The following is a 15,266-nucleotide window of genomic DNA, read 5'->3' on the forward strand; positions in this document are numbered from 1 at the left end:
GGGGTCAATAACCAGGGGGCATAGATTTAAAGTGATTCGTAGAAGGATTAGAGCAGAAATGAGGGAAAAAAATTTCACCCAGAGGGTGGTGGGGGTCTGGAACTCACTGCTTGAGAGGATGGTAGAGGCAGAAACACTCAACTCATTTAAAAATACCTGGATGTGCACCTGAAGAGCCGTGACCTGCAGGGCTATGGACCAAATGCGGGAAAGTGGAATTAGGCTGGGTGCCTCGTTTCTCAGCCGGCGCGGACACGATAGGCCGAATGGCCTCCTTCTGTGCCATAAACTTTCTCTGATTCTATTGCATCCCCCATCCTGATGGTGTCAGTTTGAGGGGTCCAAATGTAGGTAAATATGTCTGAACATAAAAATTCTGAGTATGAACAAGAAAATCTCTGTGTAAACACAAAGAACTCCCAGCCAAAAATTTGTCTGAGAGAACTCATTGCCCTGCTGCAAAAACTAACAGCCCCCCTCTGTTTCCATGGAGTGTTTCAGAGGCCACCGGAGACACGTTCAGGAGAAGTGAAAATGGTTTGTGTAGCTCAATACACAAAAAGTTAATAGGATTAACTACTTTAAAGACCTAAATTGGCCCTTTTAATTTCGTCCCACCCGCTTTAAGTGCTGGCCAGGCTTCTGGGTATCAGAGGCGAGCATGCATCCAAACAGGTCTGGGTCAAAACAGGAAGTATGTGCGTTGGAGCTGGGATGCAGTCCCGCTCTGAAAATGGAGTATTTTTACTGCCCACCCGTTCTTGGGGGTAACCCCTTGAGTTGGTTTAATTCTCTCCCTTCAGTTGGTTAAAGCATCCTCCCCCTGGCTACTAGCCGACCCCGCCTGTATAACTCCAATCGACCCGCCGGTATAACGCCAGCCGATCCACTGGTATAGATCGAACAGACACGCCGGTATAACTTCCGCTTCACACAGAGCGGTTTAGCAGCTGCTGGACCGGGCGGGCGGCTCCGAGTCGCGGCCTCGCCCTCCCGTTCAAGCAGAGAATTTGAAATTCAGTCAGAACTCAGAGTCGGAGATAAAACCGCCTCCGCTCAGCAGCGCGAATGGCGGTAAATTATTAAAAACATTCTCGGTAATGCCGGCCCGGGAATCGATTCTAACGGTGGGAATTTACTCACTTACCGAAACGCTCGAGCATCAGGCTCCATAACGGCTCCGCACGCGACACTGTCATCCGACTCCAGGAGGCGCGAAACTAGCGCCGGCCAATAGGAGGCAGGGGAGGAAATCACGTGATCTGGCACCAGCCAATAGGAAACCACGTGACCCCCGCAGTCCACCGGCACCTGGTGCTTTGGACACGTGTACACTCCGGGCGCGTGCGCTCAGTGTACATTCCGGCCCTTTGCGGAATATTCCGGGTACAATGCACGTGGTCCAATTCCACCAACCCCAAATCGCAAAATGCACGTACAACTAGGATTGCGAACTGTGGTTGGATTATTCTTGGAGGTTTGCTCAAGTGATGTTTGACTGCATTGCAAAGCTCAGCGGATTTATATAAAAAAGGTTTTCTCCCGGGTTGCTTGCAGTGCCCAGGAGATCCATCGTCAATTGCGGAAGACTTCCTGGCAATCGGAGCGTTGGCAAACTGACACACAACATGAACACCTTGACCCTCACCTTAATGTTTTCAGCCTACCACAATCGTGATGGTTTTTTTGGTGACTAACATTAACCTACTTAACCATTCAGCCTAACACAGCAACAGGACTTCAAGGGTTAAGTTACAAGGAGAGATTACACAAATTGGGATTGTATTCTCTAGAGTTTCGAAGGTTAAGGGGTGATCTGATCGAAGTTTATAAGATATTAAGGGGAACAGATAGGGTGGATAGAGAGAAACTATTTCCGCTGGTTGGGGATTTTAGGAGTAGGGGGCACAGTCTAAAAATTAGAGCCAGACCTTTCAGGAGCGAGATTAGAAAACATTTCTACACACAAAGGGTAGTAGAAGTTTGGAACTCTCTTCCGCAAACAGCAATTGATACGAGCTCAATTGCTAAATTTAAATCTGAGATTGATAGCTTTTTGGCAACCAAAGGTATTAAGGGATATGGGCCAAAGGCAGGTATATGGAGTTAGATCACAGATCAGCCATGATCTTATCAAATGGCGGAGCAGGCACGAGGGGCTGAATGGCCTACTCCTGTTCCTATGTTCCTATGTAACTCTAGAAACATAGAAAATAGGAGCAGGAGTAGGCCATTTGGCTCTTCGAGACTGCTCCGCCATTCAATATGATCATGGCTGATCCTCTATCTCAGTACCATATTCCTGCCCTCTCCCCATACCCCTTGATGCCTTTTATTTCTCGAAATCTATCTAGCTCCTTCTTAAATATATTCAATGACTTGGCCTCAACAGCCCTCTGTGGTAGAGAATTCCACAGGTTCTCCACCCTCTGAGTGAAGAAATTTCTCCTCATCTCAGTCCTAAATGTCCTCCTTGTATCCTGAGACTGTGGCCCCTCATTCTGGACCCACTCCCCAGCCAGGGGATCCATCCTCCCTTCATCCAGTCTGTCAGGTCTGTCACAATTTTATATGTTTCAGTGAGATCCCCTCTCATTCTTCTAAACTTGAGTGAATACAGGCTGAGTCAACCCAATTTCTCCTCATACAACAGTGCTGCCATCCCAGGAATCAGTCTGGTGAACCTTCGCTGCGCTCCCTCTATGGCAAGTATGTCCTTTCTTAGGTAAGGAGACCAAAACTGCACACAATACTCCAGGTGTGGTCTCACCAAGGCCCTGTATAACTGCAGTAAGACATCCTTGCTCCTGTACTCAAATCCTCTTTGAAGGCCAACATACCATAAGAACATAAGAACATAAGAAATAGGAGCAGCAGTAGGCCAATCGGCCCCTCGAGCGTGCTCCGCCATTCAATAAGATCATGGCTGATCTGATCCTAACCTCAAATCTAAATTCATGTCCAATTTCTTGCCCGCTCCCCGTAACCCCTAATTCCCTTTACTTCTAGGAAACTGTCTATTTCTGTTTTAAATTTATTTAATGATGTAGCTTCCACAGCTTCCTGGGGCAGCGAGTTCCACAGACCTACTACCCTCTGAGTGAAGAAGTTTCTCCTCATCTCAGTTTTGAAAGAGCAGCCCCTTATTCTAAGATTATGCCCCCTAGTTCTAGTTTCACCCATCCTTGGGAACATCCTAACTGCATCCATCCTTCACAATCTTATATGTTTCAATAAGATCGCCTCTCATTCTTCTGAACTCCAATGAGTAGAGTCCCAATCTACTCAACCTCTCCTCATATGTCCACCCCCTCATCCCGGGGATTAACCGAGTGAACCTTCTTTGTACTGCCTCGAAAGCAAGTATGTCTTTTCTTAAGTATGGACACCAAAACTGTATGCAGTATTCCACGTGCGATCTCAACAATACCTCATATAACAGCAGCAATACCTCCCTGTTTTTATATTCTATCCCCCTAGCAATAAAAGCCAACATTGCGTTGGCCTTCTTGATCACCTGCTGCACCTGCATACTAACTTTTTGATTTTCTTGCACTAGGACCCCCAGATCCCTTTGTACTGCAGTACTTTCCAGTTTCTCGCCATTAAGATAATAACTTGCTCTCTGATTTTTCCTGCCAAAGTGCATAACCTCACATTTTCCAATATTGTATTGCATCTGCCAAATCTCTGCCCACTCACCCAGCCTGTCTATATCCCCCTGTAGGTTTTTTATGTCCTCCTCACTCTCTACTTTCCCTCCCATCTTTGTATCATCTGCAAACTTTGATATGTTACACTCGGTCCCCTCCTCCAAATCGTTAATATAGATTGTAAAGAGTTGGGGACCCAGCACCGACCCCTGCGGAACACCACTGGCTACTGGTTGCCAGTCCGAGAATGAACCATTTATTCCAACTCTCTGCTTCCTGTTAGATAACCAATCCTCCACCCATGCCAGAATATTACCCCCAATCCAGTGATTCTTTATCTTGAGCAATAATCTTTTATGTGGCACCTTGTCGAATGCCTTCTGGAAGTCTAAATACACTACGTCCACTGGTTCCCCTTTATCCACCCTGTACGTTATGTCCTCAAAGAACTCAAGCAAGTTTGTCAGACATGACTTCCCCTTCGTAAAGCCATGCTGACTTTGTCCTATTAAATTATGTTTATCCAAATGTTCCTTAATAATAGACTCCAAAATTTTACCCAGCACAGATGTTAGGCTAATTGGTCTATAATTTCCAGCCTTCTGCCTACTACCCTTTTTAAATAAGGGTGTTACATTAGCAGTTTTCCAATCTGCCGGGACCTTTGCAGAGTCCAGAGAATTTTGGAAAATTATTACCAAAGCATCCACAATCCCTACTGCCACTTCCCTCAAGACCCTAGGATGTAAGCCATCAGGTCCAGGGCATTTTTCCGCCTTGAGTCCCATTAATTTACTGAGTACCAATTTCTTGGTGATTTTAATCGTATTTAGCTCCTCCCCCCCTAGAGCCCCCTGTTTGTCCAGTGTTGGGATATTCTTAGTGTCCGCTACCGTAAAGACTGAAACAAAATATTTGTTCAGCATTTTTGCCATCTCCATGTTTCCCACCATTAATTTCCCGGTCTCATCCTCTAAGGGACCTACGTTTGCCTTAGCCACCCTTTTTCTTTTTATATAACTATAGAAACTCTTGTTATCTGTTTTTATATTTTTTGCTAATTTATTTTCATAATCTATCTTCCCTTTTTTAATCAATCCTTTAATTACTTTTTGCTGTCTTTTGAAGACTTCCCAATCTTCTATCCTCCCACTAAGTTTGGCTACCTTATATGTCCTTGTTTTTAGTCGGATACTATCCTTAATTTCTTTACTTAGCCACGGATGGCTGTCATTTCTATTACCAAATTACCATTTGCCTTCCTAACTGCTTGCTGCACCTGCATATTTGCTTTTAGTGACTAGTGTACAAGGACACCTAGGTCCCTTTGTACATTAACATTTCCCAATCTATCACCATTTAAATAATACTCTGCCTTGCTGCTTTTCCTTCTGAAGTGGATAACTTCACATTTATCCACATTATACTGCATCTGCCATGTATTTGCCCACTCACTCAACTTGTCTAAATCGCCTTGAAGCCTCTTTGCAGCCTCCTCACAACTCACAATCCCACCTAGTTTTGTGTTGTCAGCAAACTTGGAAATATTACATTTGGTTCCCTCATCCAAATCATTGATATATATTGTGAATAACTGGGGCCCAAGCACCGATCCCTGTGGTACCCCACTAGTCACTGCCTGCCACCCCAAAAAAGACCCATTTATTCCCGCTCTCTTTTTCCTGTCTGTTAACCAATTTTCAATCCATGCCAGTATTTCACCCCCAATCCCATGTGCTTTAATTTTGCACGCTAACCTCTTATGTGGGACTTTATCAAAGGCCTTCTGAAAATCAAAATAAACCTCATCCACTGGTTCTCCCTTATCTATTCTACTAATTACAACCTCAAAAAGCTCCAGTAGGTTTGTCAAACACGATTTCCCTTTCATAAATTCATGCTGACTTTGTTTAATCCCTTTGATATTTTCTAGGTGTCCTGTTATCACATCCTTTATAATAGACTCTAGCATTTTCCCTACTACTGATATTAGGCTAACCGGTCTGTAGTTCCCTGTTTTCTCTCTCCCTCCTTTTTTAAATAATGGGGTTACATTTGCCACCCTCCAATCTGCAGGAACTGTTCCATAACCTATAGAATTTTGGAAGATGACAACCAATGCATCCACTATTTCCATGGCTACCTCTTTTAGTACTCTGCAGTTCTCTGCTGTAATCTTTACAACATTCTTACCCTAATACTACCTTAACCCTAACACAGTGATGATGTTAACACAGTGGCCTTGACTAACCGTAACCCTAACGCACCACCCCTCACCCTGATTCAGTCCTTCTCACATCTACACACTGCCGGACAGAAGCATTTACACAAAGCCATACCCCTCATCCAAGCATCCACTGTCAGATACTCACACACAAAGTTCTCTTGTCTAAAAATGGTTGCAATACACATTTACATATCAAGACCATCCCAATTATTCTGCAATCAATCTGATCTTGCAGATATATGTATCAGCCAGTCTGGGTCTTTGCGTTAATTGAACCTGGTTTTAACCCAGAAGATACCAAAGATAACAAAAACAAAAAATTATACACCATGGACAAAAGGTATTTAACAGTAAAAAGGGCAGATAGAAGACTAGAGAACTAGAAAAGATGCTGAAAGGCTGAGCATAATACAGTTAATATTCAGAATTATTGCCATCACATTCACAAGGCGTGTACCATGCCCCCAAGTTGATATACCCCTAAGTCCACAAAATGATCACTTCAATATAAGTGAGACTGAAGTCTAAAATCTATTCTAGGAAGCAAAGGTTAAATAGTGTTCAGCAATTACAGTTGTGAGAAGGGATGATATGCTAAATGGATCATCAATCAAGGCCATATGGGTTGAGCTAAGAAATAAAAAAGGGACAGTCACACTACTAGGAGTGTACTATAGACCCCTGAATAGTGAAAGTGAGATAGAAGAACAAATATATAGGCAAATTTCTGAGTGCAAAAATAAGAGGGCAATAATAGTAGGGGACTTCAACTACCCTAACATCAACTGGGATTCAAACAGAGTGAGGGGCACAGAGGGCACAAAATTCTTGATCGGTGTCCAGGAGAACTTTTTTAGCCAGTATGTGACAAGCCCAACAAGAAGGGATGCAATTCTAGATTTAGTCCTGGGAAATGAAGATGGGCAAGTGGGTGAAGTGACAGTGGGTGACCATACTGGGGATAGTGACCATAATTCAGTTAGTTTTAGCATTATTATGGAAAAGGACAGAGTTAAATCAGGAGTAAACATTTTAAATTGGGGGAAGGCAAATTTTACAGAACTAAGAGGTGATTTGGCAGAAGTGGACTGGACACAACTACTTAAGGAGAAATCAGTGGCAAGACAGTGGGAGGCACTAAAAAGTGAAATTCTACTGGTACAATGCAGACATGTCCCCTCAAAGAAAAAGGACGGCACTGCCAAATTTAGAGCCCCCTGGTTGTCTAGAAAAACTCAGGGCCAGATAAAGCAGAAAAAGAAAGCTTATGACTGTCACAGAAAACTAAATACTGCAGAAAGCCTAGAGGAGTATAGAAAGTACAGGGATGACATAAAAAAGGAAATAAGGAAAGCAAAGAGAGGGCATGAAAAAATATTAGCAGTAAGATTAAAGAAAACCCAAAGATGTTTTATCAGTACATTAAGAACAAAAGAGGATAGCTAAGGAAAAGGTGCGACCTATCAGGGATGATAAGGGTAGAAGCAGAGGATGTGGGTAGGGTTTTAAATGAATATTTTGTCTCCGTATTCACAAAGGAAAGGGATGATCCGGACGTAGTAGTTAAAGAGGAGAAGTGTGAAATATTGGATAAGGTAAACATTACGAGATAGGAAGTATTAGAGGCACTGGAATCCTTGAAAGTTGATAATTCGCGAGGGCCGGATGGATTGTTTCCTAGGCTATTGAAGGAAGCCAGGGCGGAAATAACGGATGCTCTGAGGATCATTTTCCAATCTTCACCAGATACAGGGGAGGTACCGGAGGACTGGAAGACTGCAAACGTAGTACAATTGTACTGACGATCCGGATTCTTTCCCCTCAGTCTGGTTCAGTAATAACTGAAGTCGAATACATTTTAAAGTTCAACACATCTTTAATAGCAGGGTTCTTAGTCTGCAGCATTGATTTGGACTCCTGATAGAGTCCCTCTATGCTGGCAGAGCAAGAACAAGAAACATACAGAAATCCACACGTTTTTATACTGATGAATAGGGTTGGAACATACTTAACGAGGGTCAACACCAATCATAAGCCGGGCATAGGTTGCCATGTGAGGTTACATTATTTCCGGCCAATCATAAATCGTCCATGTGCTGATCATGCTGCTGTTAGACATCAAAGGGTATACTTCCTCACCTTCCAACTTGGAATGTTCTTCCCTGTCCCTTCTAAGAACATAAGAACATAAGAAATTGGAGCAGGAGTAGGCCAATCGGCCCCTCGAGCCTGCTCCGCCATTCAATAAGATCATGGCTGATCTGATCCCAACCACAAATCTAAAGAACACAAGAAGTCGGAGCAGGACCCGGCCACATAGCCCCTGGGCCCTCTCCGCCACCCACAGGGCATTGACCGATCCGAACTCAGCTTCATGTCCAATTTCCTGCCCGCTCCCCATAACCCCTAATTCCCTTTACTTCTAGGAAACTGTCTATTTCTGTTTTAAATTTATCTAATGATGTAGCTTCCACAGCTTCCTGGGGCAGCAAATTCCACAGACCTACCACCCTCTGAGTGAAGAAGTTTCTCCTCATCTCAGTTTTGAAAGAGCAGCCCCTTATTCTAAGATTATGCCCCCTAGTTCTAGTTTCACCCATCTTTGGGAACATCCTTACTGCATCCACCCGATCAAGACCCTTCACAATCTTATATGTTTCAATAAGATCGCCTCTCATTCTTCTGAACTCCAATGAGTAGAGTCCCAATCTACTCAACCTCTCCTCATATGTCCGCCCCCTCATCCCCGGGATTAACCGAGTGAACCTTCTTTGTACTGCCTCGAGAGCAAGTATGTCTTTTCTTAAGTATGGAGACCAAAACTGTATGCAGTATTCCAGGTGCGGTCTCACCAATACCTTATATAACTGCAGCAATACCTCCTTGTTTTTATATTCTATCCCCCTAGCAATAAAAGCCAACATTCCGTTGGCTTTCTTGATCACCTGCTGCACCTGCATACCAACTTTTTGATTTTCTTGCACTAGGACCCCCAGATCCCTTTGTACTGCAGTACTTTCCAGTCTCTCGCCATTAAGAAAATAACTTGCTCTCTGATTTTTCCTGCCAAAGTGCATAACCTCACATTTTCCAATATTATATTGCATCTGCCAAATCTCCACCCACTCACCCAGCCTGTCTATATCCCCTTGCAGGTTTTTTATGTCCTCCTCACTCTCTACTTTCCCTCCCATCTTTGTATCATCTGCAAATTTTGATATGTTGCACTCGGTCCCCTCCTCCAAATCGTTAATATAGATTGTAAAGAGTTGGGGACCCAGCACCAACCCCTGTGGAACACCACTGGCTACTGGTTGCCAGTCCGAGAATGAACCATTTATCCCAACTCTCTGCTTCCTGTTAGATAACCAATCCTCCACCCATGCCAGAATATTACCCCCAATCCAGTGATTCTTTATCTTGAGCAATAATCTTTTATGTGGCACCTTGTCGAATGCCTTCTGGAAGTCTAAATACACTACGTCCACTGGTTCCCCTTTATCCAACCTGTACGTTATATCCTCAAAGAACTCAAGCAAATTTGTCAGACATGACTTCCCCTTCATAAAGCCATGCTGACTTTGTCCTATTAAATTATGCTTATCTAAATGTTCCGTTACTGTCTCCTTAATAATAGACTCCAAAATTTTACCCACCACAGATGTTAAGCTAACTGGCCTATAATTTCCAGCCTTCTGCCTACTACCCTTTTTAAATAACGGTGTTACATTAGCAGTTTTCCAATCTGCCGGGACCTCTCCTGAGTCCAGGGAATTTTGGAAAACTATCACCAAAGCATCCACAATCCCTACTGCCACTTCCCTCAAGACCCTAGGATGGAAGCCATCAGGTCCAGGGGATTTATCCGCCTTGAGTCCCATTATTTTACTGAGTACCATCTCTTGAGTGATTTTAATCGTATTTAGCTCCTCCCCCCCGAGAGTCCCCTGTTTGTCCAGTGTTGGGATATTCTTAGTGTCCTCTACTGTAAAGACTGAAACAAAATATTTGTTCAGCATTTTTGCCATCTCCATGTTTCCCACCATTAATTTCCCGGTCTCATCCTCTAAGGGACCTATGTTTGCCTTAGCCACCCTTTTTCTTTTTATATAACTATAGAAACTCTTGCTATCTGTTTTTATATTTTTTGCTAATTTCTTTTCATAATCTAACTTCCCTTTCTTAATCAATCCTTTAGTTACTTTTTGCTGTCTTTTGAAGAATTCCCAATCTTCTATCCTCACACTAAGTTTGGCTACCTTATATGTCCTTGTTTTTAGTCGGATACTATCCTTGATTTCTTTACTTAGCCACGGGTGGCTGTCATTTCTTTTACACCCTTTTTTCCTCAGTGGAATATATTTATTTTGAAAGTTGTAAAATAACTCCCTAAATGAACACCACTGCTCATGTACCGTCTTACCCTTTAATCTATTTTCCCAGTCCACTTTAATCAATTCCGCTCTCATACCATCATAGTCTCCTTTATTCAAGCTCAGTACGCTTGTTTGAGAATCAACCTTCTCACCCTCTAATTGGATATGGAATTCAACCATGTTGTGGTCGCTCGTTCCAAGGGGATCCTTAACTAGGACATTATTAATTAATCCTGACTCATTACACAGGACCAGGTCCAAGGTTGCCTGCCCCCTTGTAGGATCAGTTACATACTGCTCAAGAAATCCATCCCTGATGCACTCAATGAACTCGTCCTCAAGGCTGCTCTGCCCAATTTGATTTGTCCAGTTAATATGATAATTAAAATCCCCCATAATTATGGCTGTTCCCTTATTACATGCCCCGACTATCTCCTGATTAATACTTCTTCCAGCAGAGTTGCAACTATTCTGTTCCTTATCTTCCAACCTGGAATGTCTTTCAACTTTGGCTAAGCTCGTTACCTATATTGATCTGCCATAAACATGGAGACATTCAGACCAGTCCTTGACTCACATCAAAGACCTATCATTGATAAGACAATGCAGGCCTGCTGACTAAGCAAACATATGGCCCAGCAGGAGGGCCAGGCCACTTGTATCAATCTCAGTTACTAACTAATTAACCCTTTCTAACCATTTTACATTCTGCTTCTTTGCCACATAGGCATTTTAATATTTTACCGAAAACTGACCACGTAGGGATTCTCATTACGAGGGAAAGGCCGAACAATTATAGGCCAGTCAGTCTTACCACGGTGGTGGGCAAACTACTTGAATCAATATTGAGAGATAGGATAAACTGTCACTTGGAAAGGCATGGTTTAATCAGGGATAGTCAGCATGGATTTGTTCAGGGAAGGTCATGCCTTACAAATCTGATTGAATTCTTTAAGGAAGTGACAAGGAGGATTGATGAGGGTTGTGCAATGGATGTTGTCTACATGGATTTTAGTAAGGCATTTGACAAGGTCCCACATTGCAGACTGGTCAGAAAGGTAAAAGTCCATGGGATACAGGGAAATGTGGCAAATTGGATCCAAAGTTGGCTCAGTAACAGGAAACAAAGGATAAAAGTTGATGGATGTCTTTGCGAATGGAAATCCATTTCCAGTGGTGTGCCACAGGGCTCAGTGTTGGGTCCCTTGCTGTTTGTGGTATATATGAATGATTTGGACTTGAATGTAGGGGGCATGATTGGCAAATTTGCAGACGACACAAAAATTGCCCATGTAGTTGATAGTGCTACAGCTATTGGGAGGATAGCTGTAGACTCCAAGAAGATATCAATGTGTTGGTGGACTGGACGGAAAAGTGGCTAATGGAGTTCAACCCGGAGAAGTGTGAGGTAATGCACTTAGGGAGGGCAAACAGTAAAAGGGAATATGCAGTAAATGGGAATATATTGAGAGGGGTAGAGGAAGTGAGAGACCTTGGAGTGCATGTGCACAGGTCCCTGATGGTGGCAGTACAGGTAGATAAGGTAGTGAAGAAGGCATACGGAATGCCCTCCGTTATTTCGAATACAAAAGCAGGGATGTAATGATGGAACATTATAAAACGCTGGGAAGGCCACAGCTGGAGTATTGTGCGCCGTTCTGTCACCACATTACAGGAAGGATGTAATTGCTCAGAGTGAGTGCAGAGAAGATTTACAAGAATGTTGCCAGGGCTTGAAAATTGCAGCTACGAGAAGAGATTGGATAGGCTGGGGTTGTTTTCCTTGGAGCAGAAGAGGCTGAGGGGTGACTTGATTGAGGTGTACAAAATTATGAGGGGCCCAGATAGAGTAGACAGGAAGTACCTGTTTCCCCTAGCGGAGAGTTCAAGAACTAGAGGACATAGATTTAAGCTGATTGGCGGAAGGATTAGAGGGGACATGAGGAAAAACTTTTTTACCCAGAGGTTGGTGGGTGTATGGAATTCACTGCCTGAATTGGTGGTAGAGGCAGGGACCCTCAACTCTTTTAAAAAGTACCTGGACCTGCACCCTAAGCTGCAGGGCTACGGACTGGATGTTGGAAGGCGGGATTAGAATGGGCACCTGGTTGTTCTTTGAGCCGGCGCAGACACAATGGGCTGAATGGCCCCCTTCTGTGCTGTATCTTTTATAAGGTTCTATGGTTCTAACCCCGTATCTATGGATGTTTGGAAGATTATGGCCAGTACCTCCACAATTTCTACCCTTACTTCCTTCAGCAATCTAGGATGCATCCCATCCGGACCGGGTGACTTATCTACTTTAAGTACAGCTAGCCTTTCAAGTACCTCTTCTTTATCAATTTTAGCCCATCCAGTATCTCAACTATATCTTCGCTTACTGAGACTCTGGCAGCCTCTTCTTCCTTGGTAAAGACAAATGCAAAGTACTCATTTAGTACCTCGGCCATCCACACTGCCTTCATGATTGGATCTCATTTATGGTCCCTAATCGGCCCCAGCTACCCGATTACTGTTTACATGCCTGTAGAAGACTTTTGGATTCCCTTTTATGTTGGCCGCCAATCTATTCTCATACCCTTTCTTTGCCCCTCATTTCCTTTTTCACTTCCCATCTGAACTTTCTATATTCTGCCTGGTTCTCACTTGTGTTATCAACCTGACATCTGTCATATGCCCCTTTTTTTCGCTTCATCTTACTCTCTATCTCTTTTGTCACTCATGGGAATGTGCCTGGACTGTACCCGAACCACTTCCTCCTTAAAGCCGCCCACTGTTCAATTACAGTTTTCCTGCCAATCTTTGATTCCAATTTACCCGGGCCAGATCTGTTCTCATCCCATTGAAATTGGCCCTCCTCCAATTGAGTATTTTTACTTTAGAGTAGTCCGTGTCCTTTTCCAGAGCTATTCTAAGCCTTATGATACCATGATTGCTGCTCCCTAAATGCTCCCCCACTGACACTTGCTCCACTTGGCCCACCTCATTCCCTAGAACCAAGTCCAGCAGTGCTTCCTTCCTCGTTGGGACAGAAACGTACTGGTTAAGAAAGTTATCCTGAACACATTTCAAAAATTCCTCCCCCTCTGTCCACTTATATTATTATTGTTATCCCAGTCTATATTAGGATAGTTGAAGTCCCCAGTTATCATTACTCTATAGCTTTTGCTCCTCATTGTAATTTGCCTGCAAATTTGCTCCTCCATATCCTTCCTACTAGTTGGTGGTCTATAGAATACACCAGTAGTGTAATGGCACCTCTTTTATTTCCTAACTCAAACCAAATAGATTCTGTCCCTGACTCCTCCAGGACATCCTCTCTCTCCAGTACTGCAATATTCTCCTTAATCAATACTGCTACCCCCACTCCCACACGTCCTGAACAGGTTAACAAGGCTTTGCATCTCCAGGCTAAACCTGAGGTGATAGCCTGGGATGTTGATGGAGTTTAAGTTGAAAGTGCAAAGGTGCTGACAGGAACAAAGAGGATAGTTCCTGTTTTTCCTGACATTAAGCTTGAGAAAGTTACAACTCATCCAGGTGTTAATCTTTGACAGGCATTTGGAGAGGATAGGCGGAACAGACTCGAGGGGCTGAATGGCCTACTCTTGTTCCTATGTTCCTATTGCAACAGAAGTGCAATCAGTGGTGAGGGAGAAGATATAAAGCTGGGGATTAGCATGTAGTTGGTGAAGAAGAGGGTATGAAGTTTGGCGCACTTGCAAATGTCGAGGATGATCAAATGAGCACAGAAAGAGAAACCACTGGAGGAGATGTTCCTGTTAACAGGTAGATTTGGAACCATGAGAAAGAGCAATATCACAGAAGTGGACAGCAAAGGACAAGCATTGGAGAAAGATGGAGACAGTATTGAAAAGAGCAGAGAAGGATAAGGAGAAAAACAAGCCATGGTTTTACGCACTGGATTTGTGAATTTAATATAAGCATCTCAATGCTATGAGTGGAGCAGAAGCCACTTTGGAGGGTCTTAAATAGAAAGTTTTGGGAGAGTGAGAATGTAGTTACAAGACAATACTGTGTCCCAGGGTTTGGCTGGGAAGGGAAGGGAGCAAGAGGTGAGCTTCATGGATGCGATGAATTTAATGACGGCTGGATGAGGAGCTTGGAGGAAAATGATAATGGGCTCAGTCAGGAGGAGAACCTAGGGGTAAAGGGGTTCAGGCAGGTATCAGAAGTAGCTATGCAGAGGATTTTGATTTTGGAAACAAAAAAGTCCATCAGTTCCTCACATTAATGTTTGAGTTAAAGATGAAAGTTTGGTGGAGGAGACTGTTTTACCCCATCTCCTGAGGGAAAGTTCTGCATAAATACTAAAGATAATTAGCAAAACTCCAGTATATTCTTCTCTGCTATTCAACTCTGACTCACTGCCCTCCACAGATGGCAGTCTCTGGTCCCACAACACAGGAACCATTGAGTATGTGATCATCATTTCAGTTTGCATCAATCTTCTTCATTGTGGAATGATTAAATGTGATATAAACGACTGTATATTTTCTTTAGCAAACATAAGAACATAATATAAGAAATAGGAGCAGGAATAGGCCAAACGGCCCCTCGAGTCTGATCTGCCATTCAATCAGATCATGGTTGATCTTCAACCTCAACTCCACTTTCCTGCCTGATCCCTGTATCCCTTGATTCCCCTAGAGTCCAAAAATCTATCCATCTCAGCCTTGAATATATTCAATGACTCAGCATCCACAACCCTCTAGGGTAGAAAATTCCAAAGATTCACAACCCTCTGCATGAAGAAATTCCTCCTCATCTCAGTCTTGAATAGCCGACCCCTTATCCTGCGACTATGTCCCCTAGTTCTAGACTCTCTAGCCAGGGGAAACAATCTCTCAGCATCCACCCTGTCAAACCCCCTAATAATCTTATATGTTTCAATGAGATCACCTCTTATTCTTCTAAAATCCGGAGGGAATAGGCCCATTCTACTCAACCTCTCCCCATAGGACAACCCTCTCATCCCAAGGCAAGTAT

This window comes from Heptranchias perlo, chromosome 19 (genome assembly GCF_035084215.1).
Source record: "Heptranchias perlo isolate sHepPer1 chromosome 19, sHepPer1.hap1, whole genome shotgun sequence".
Taxonomy (NCBI): Eukaryota; Metazoa; Chordata; class Chondrichthyes; order Hexanchiformes; family Hexanchidae; genus Heptranchias; species Heptranchias perlo.